The 7,052-nt window shown below is 37.2% G+C and overlaps 1 pseudogene; it reads left to right on the plus strand.

Moving 5' to 3' along the window:
- Nucleotides 1–1,290: 1,290 nt before the first annotated feature.
- LOC107131866 (large ribosomal subunit protein eL21-like) lies at nt 1,291–1,783 on the plus strand (annotated as a pseudogene).
- The last annotated feature ends 5,269 nt before the right edge of the window (nt 1,784–7,052 follow it).

Genomic DNA, 7,052 nt, shown 5'->3' on the forward strand with positions numbered 1-7,052 from the left:
TCAAATTGAAGATTTGTGACAATCTTGAATCAACCAAGTTCATTGATACCATTTTTTCAAACACCATTTGCTCACCTTGTGTCTCTGTGTCTCATTTTGAGGTTAAGCCCTGAGCCTTTGGAGTGGGAGCACTGACTCCAAGACCCTGGACTACCAGAGAACTAACTCTAGGGAGTATCACATATTGAGAACTCACACAAAGGAAACCACTTGAATACAAGACCCGGCATCACCCAACCACCAGGAGCACCCTGTACAGGAAGCCTCATCTAAACAACAAACAAAACAAAAATACAAACCCAGCAGACAGGATTACCACCTCACTCAGCCTTGCCCATCAGAGGGAAAACAAACAAACAAACAAACAAACAAACAAAACAACACAAATCGCACCCTATATGAAGCTTACACAAACCACTGGACCAGCCTTAGGAGGGCAGAAACCAAAAGGAAGAAAGAATTCAACCTTCAAGGCTGGCAAAAAGAGACCTCAAACACAATAAGGTAAAAAAAAATAATGAAAAGGCAGAGAAATACTACACAAATGAAGGAACAAATTAAAAACACAGAAGATCAAATAAATGAAGAGGGAATAGGCAAACTACCTGAAAACTAATTCAGAATAATGATAGTAAAGATGATCAAAAACCTTGAAAACAAAATGGAGAAAATGCAAGAATCAATTAACAAAGACCTAGAAGAATTAGAGAATAGACAGTGGGTGATGTGTTTTCAAATCTAGTGTTTCTTCTTCCTGAAAGATGTAAGATAGTTTGTTATTCAGTATGTTCCATTGGTTAATAAACTGCCAGATATTGCCAAAATAAAATTACTACAATTACTACAATTAAAAATACTCTAGAAGAGATCAATAGCAGAATATCTGAAGCTGAAGAGTGAATCAGTGAGCTGGAAGTTAAAATGATGGAAATAACTTCTGAAGAGCAGAATAAAGTATAAAGAATGGAAAGAACTGAGGATAGTCTCAGAGACCGATGGGACAATATCAAAGGCACCAACTTTCGAATTATATGGGTCCCAGAAGAAGAAGAGAGAAAGGAAGGGTATGAGAAAATTTTTGAAGAGATTATAGTTGAAAATTTCCCCAACATGGAAAAGGAAATAGTCAATCAAGTCCAAGAGGTGCAAAGAGTTCCATACAGGATAACCCAAGGAGAAACACACCAAGACACATATTAATCAAACTAACAAAGACTAAACACAAGGAAGGAATATTAAAAGCAGCAAGGGAGCCTGTCGGCTGGAACCACCATCTTCCAGTAATTTGCCAAAATGACCAACACAAAGGAAAAGAGGAGGGGCACCTGCTGCATGTTCTCTAGGCCTTTCAAAAACATGGAGTTGTTCCTTTGGCCACATCTATGCAAATCTACAAGAAGGGTGATATTGTAGATATCAAGGGCATGGGTACTGTTCAAAAAGGAATGCCCCACAAATGTTGCCATGGCAAAACTTGGAGAGTCTACATTGTCACCTAGCATGCTGCTGGCATCACTGTAAACAAACAAGTTAATGGCAAGATTCTTGCCAAGAGAATTAATGTGCCTATTGAACATATTAAGCACTCTAAGAGCCTAGATAGCTTCCTGAAACATGTGAAGGAAAATGATCAGAAAAAGAAGGAAGCCAAAGAGAAAGGGATTTGGGTTCAGCTGAAGCACCAGCCTGCTCCACCCAGAGAACACACTTCATGAGGACCAGTGGAAAGGAACCTGAACTGTTGGAGCCCATTCCCTATGAATGTAGGGCCTGTTGGGTGTAAGAATAAAGACCTGGACTGTACAAATGTTTCTCTTAATTGAGTAGAGATGTTGTGTCTAAATTCAGTGGGTGATGTGTTTTCAAATCTAGTGTTTCTTCTTCCTGAAAGATGTAAGATAGTTTGTTATTCAGTATGTTCCATTGGTTAATAAACTGCCAGATATTGCCAAAATAAAAAAAATAAATTGCCAAAAAAACCAGCAAGGGAAAAGCAACAAGTAATATACAGGGAAACCCCATGCATTTAATAGCTGATGTTTCAGCAGAAACTCTGCAGGCCAGAAGGGAATGGAAGGATATATTTAAAGTACTGAAAGGGAAAAATCTACAACCAAGATTACTGTACCCAGCAAGGATCTCATTCAAAATTGATGGAGAGAGAAAAAGCTTTTCAGACAAGCAAAAGTTAAGAGAATTCAGTGCCACCAAACCAGCTTTACAATAAATGTTAAAGGGACTTATATAGTCAAGAAATACAAGAGGAAAAAAACATCTACCAAATCAACCCCAAACAATTAAGAAAATGGCAATAGGAACATATATCAATAATTACTTTAAATGTAAGTGGATTAAATGCCCCAACCAAAAGACACAGACTGGCTGAATGGATACAAAAACAAGACCCATATATATGCTGTCTACAAGAAACCCACTTCAGACCTAAAGACACATATAAACTGAAAGTGAGAGGATGGAAAAATGTATTTCATGCAAATGGGAAGCAAAAGCTGGAGTAGCAATCCTCATATCAGACAAAACAGACCTTAAAATAAAGATTGAAAGAGATAAGGAAGGACACTATGTAATGATCGAGGATCAATCCAAGAGGAAGACGTAACAATTGTAAATATCTATGCACCCAACGTAGGAGCACCTCAATACATGACAAACACTAACAGACATAAAAGGAGAAATTGACAGGAACACAATAATAGCAGGAGACTTTAACACCCCACTCACACCAATGGACAGATCATCATAACAGAAAATTAATAGGGAAACACAAGTCTTAAATGATACATTAGATGAGATGACTCTCATTGATATCTTCAGGACATTCCATCCAAATGCAGAAGAATACACCTTCTTCTCAAGTGCGCATGGAACATTCTCCAGGATAGACCACATCTTGGGTCACAAATCAAACCTCAGTAAATTTAAGAAAATTGAAATTGTATCAAGCATCTTCTCTGACCACAATGCCATGAGACTAGATATCAATTACAAGAAAAAAACTGTAAGAAACACAAACACATGGAGAGTAAACAATGTATTTCTAAACAACCAACAGCTTACTGAAGAAATCAAAAGTGAAATCAAAAATTTTCTAGAAACAAATGACAATGAAAACATGACAACTCAAAACCTATGGAATGCAGCAAAAGCAGTTCTAAAGGAGAGTTGATAGCAATACAATCCTACCTCAAGAAACAAGAAAAACATTGAATAGACCACCTAAATTTACACCTAAAACAACTGTAAAAAGAACAAAAAACCCCCAAAATTAGTAGATGGAAAGAAATCATAAAGATCTGAGCAGAAATAAATGAAAAAGAAACAAAACAATAGTAAAGACTAATAAAACTAAAAGCTGATTCTTTGAGAAGATAAACAAAATTGACAAACCTTTAGCCAGACTGATCAAGAAAAAAAGAAGAATCAAATCAACAAAATTAGAAATGAAAAAGGAGAGGTTACAACAGACAATGCAGAAATACAAAGGATTATAAAAGACTATTATGAACAACTATATGGCAATAAAATAGATAACCACAGATTCTTAGAAAAGTTCAATCTTTCAAGACTGAACCAGGAAGAAATAGAAAGTATAAACAACCCAATTACAAGCACTGAAATTGAACCTGTGTTCAAAAATCTCCCCAAAAACAAAACCCAAGGACCAGATGGCTTCACAGGAGAATTCTATTAAACATTTAGAGAGGGGCGAATGCCTATCCTTCTAAAACTCTTTCAAAAAACTGCAGAGGAAGGAAAACTTCCAAACTCATTCTATGAGGCCACCATCACCCTGATACCAAAATCAGACAAAGACAACACAAAAAAAGAAAACTACAGGCCTATCACTGACGAACTATCACTGATGAACATAGATGCAAAAATCCTCAACAAAATTTTAGCTAACAGAATTCAGCAACACATCAAAAAGCTCATACACTATGATCAAGTTGGGTTTATTCCAGGAATGCAAGGATTCTTCAATATGCACAAATCAATCAATGTGATACACCATATTAAAAAACTGAAAAATAAAAACCACATGATAATCGCAATAGATGCAGAAAAAGTCTTTGACAAAATTCAGCATGATTTGTGATTAAAACTCTTAAAAAAATGGGCCTATAAAGAACCTACCTCAACATAGTAAAGGCTATATATGATATGAAAAAACAAATGCAAAAAGGCAAAATGGTTGTCTGAGGAGGCCTTTCAAATAGCCATGAAAAGAAGAGAAGCAAACAGCAGAGGAGAAAAGGAAAGATACCCATTTGAATGCAGAGTTCCAAAGAACAGCAAGGAGAGGTAAAAAAGCCTTCCTGAGCGATCAGTGCAAAGAAATAGAGGAAAATAATAGAATGGGAAAAACTAGAGATCTTTTCAAGAAAATTAGAGATACCAAGGGAACATTTCATGCAAAGATGGGCACAATAAAGGACAGAAATGGTATTAACCTAACAGAAGCAAAAGATATTAAGAAGAGGTGGCAAGAATACACAGAAGAACTATACAAAAAAAGATCTTCACAACCCAGATAATCACAATGGTGTGATCACTCACCTAGAGCTCTGGCATTCTGGAATGCAAAGTCAAGTGGGCCTTAGGAAGCATCACTATGAACAAAGCTAGTAGAGGTGATGGAATCCCAGTTGAGCTATTTCAAATCCTAAAAAATGATGCTGTGAAAGTGCTTCACTCAATATGCCAGCAAATTTGGAAAATTCAGTGGTGGCCACAGGGCAGGAAAATGTAAGTTTTCATTCCAATCCCAAAGAAAGGCAATGCCAAAGAATCCTCAGACTACCGCACGATTGCATTCATTTCACATGCTAGCAAAGTAATGCTCAAAATTCTGCAAGTGAGGCTTCAACAGTACATGAACCAAGAACCAGATGTTCAAACTGGATTTAAAAAAGGCAGAGGAACCAGAGATCAAATTGCCAACATCCATTGGATCATCAAAAAAGCAAGAAAATTCCAGAAACACATCTGCTTCATTGTCTATGCTAAAGCCTTTGACTGTGTGGATCACAACAAACTGGAAAATTCTTAAAGAGATGAGAATACCAGAGCACCTTATCTGCCTCCTGAGAAATCTGTATGCAGGTCAAGAAGCAACAGTTAGAACTGGATATGGAACAACAGACTGGTTCTGAATTGGGAAAGAGGTAAGTCAAGGCTGTATATTGTCACCCTGCTTATTTAACTTATATGCAGAGTACATCATGAGAAATGCTGGACTGGATGAATCACAAGCTGGAATCAAGATTGCCAGGAGAAATATCAATAACCTCAGATATGCAGATGACACCACCATTATGGCAGAAAGCAAAGAACTAAAGAGCCTCTTGATGAAAGTGAGAGGTGAGTGAAAAAGTTGGCTTAAAACTCAACATTTAGAAAACTAAGATCATGTACCTGGTCCCACCACTTCATGGCAAATAGATGGGAAAACAATGGAAACAATAAGAGACTATTTGGGGGGGGGGCTCCAAAATCACTGCAGATGGTGACTGCAGCCATGAAATTAAAAGATGATTGCTCCTTGGAAGAAAAGTTATGACCAACTTAGCACATTAAAAAGCAGAGACATTACTTTGCCAACAAAGGTCCATCTAGTCAAAGCTATGTTTTCCCCAGTAGTCATGTATGAATGTGATAGTTGGACTATAAAGAAAGCTGAGAGCCAAAGAATTGATGCTTTTGAACTGTGGTGTTGGATAAGACTCTTGAGAGTCCCTTGGATTGCTAGGAGATCCAACCAGCCCATCTTAAGGGAAATCAGTCCTGAATGTTCATTGGAAGGACTGATGCTGAATCTGAAACTTCAATACTTTGGCCACCTGATGTGAATAATTGATTCATTTGAAAACACCCTGATGCTGGGAAGGATTGAAGATGGGGGGAGAAGGCAATGACAGAGGCTGAGATGTTTGGATGGCATCACCTATTCAATGACATGAGTTTGGGTAAGCTCCAGGAATTGGTAATGGATAGAGAAGCCTGGCATGCTGCAGTCCACGGGGTTTCAAAGGGTTGGACACAACTGAGCGACTGAACTGAACTGATGATAAGCCTGCAGCAAACATTATTCTCAATGGAGAAAAACTGAAAGCATTCCCCCTAAGATTAGGAAGAAGACAAAGATGTCCACTTTCACCACTATTACTCAACATAATTCTGGAAGTTCTAGCTACTTCCAGAGAAGAAAAAGAAATAAAAGGAATCCAGATTGGGAGAGAAGAAGTAAAGCTCTCACTGTTTGCAGATGACATGATACTATACACAGAAAACCCTAAAAGATAGTATCAGAAAATTACTAGAGCTAATCAGAAAATTTAGCAAAGTTGCAGGATACAAAATCAATACACAGAAACCACTTGCATTTCTATATACTAACAATGAAAAATCAGAAAGAGAAATTAAGAAATCAATCCCATTCACCATTGCAACAAAAAGAATTAAATATATAGGAATAAACTTATCTAAGTAGACAAAATAACTGTACACAGAAAATTATAAGGTACTATTGAAAAAATCAAAGATGACATAAATAGATGGAGAGATATTCCATGTTCCTGGGTAGGAAGAATCAATATTGTGAAAATGACTATACTACCAAATGCAATCTACAGATTCAATGTGAATCCTATCAAATTAGCAATGGTATTTTTCACAGAACTAGAACAAAAAAATTTCACAATTCATATGAAAACACAAAAGACCCTGTATAGCCAAAGCAGTCTTGAGAAAGAAGAATGGGACTGGAGGAATCAACCTTCCTGACTTCAGATTATACTACAAAGCCACAGTCATCAATACAGTATGGCACTGGCACATAAACAGAAATATAGACCAATGGAACAAGATAGAAAGCCCAGAAATAAACCCCTGCACTTATGGATATCTTGTTTTTTGACAAAGGCAGCAAGAATATACAGTGGGGCAAAGACAACCTCTTCAATAAACGTTGCTGGGAAAACTGGATTGCTGCTGCTGCTGCTAAGTCGCTTCAGTCGTGTCCAACTCTGTGC

The sequence above is a fragment of the Bos taurus genome, chromosome 26 (genome assembly GCF_002263795.3).
Source record: "Bos taurus isolate L1 Dominette 01449 registration number 42190680 breed Hereford chromosome 26, ARS-UCD2.0, whole genome shotgun sequence".
NCBI classification, from domain to species: Eukaryota; Metazoa; Chordata; class Mammalia; order Artiodactyla; family Bovidae; genus Bos; species Bos taurus.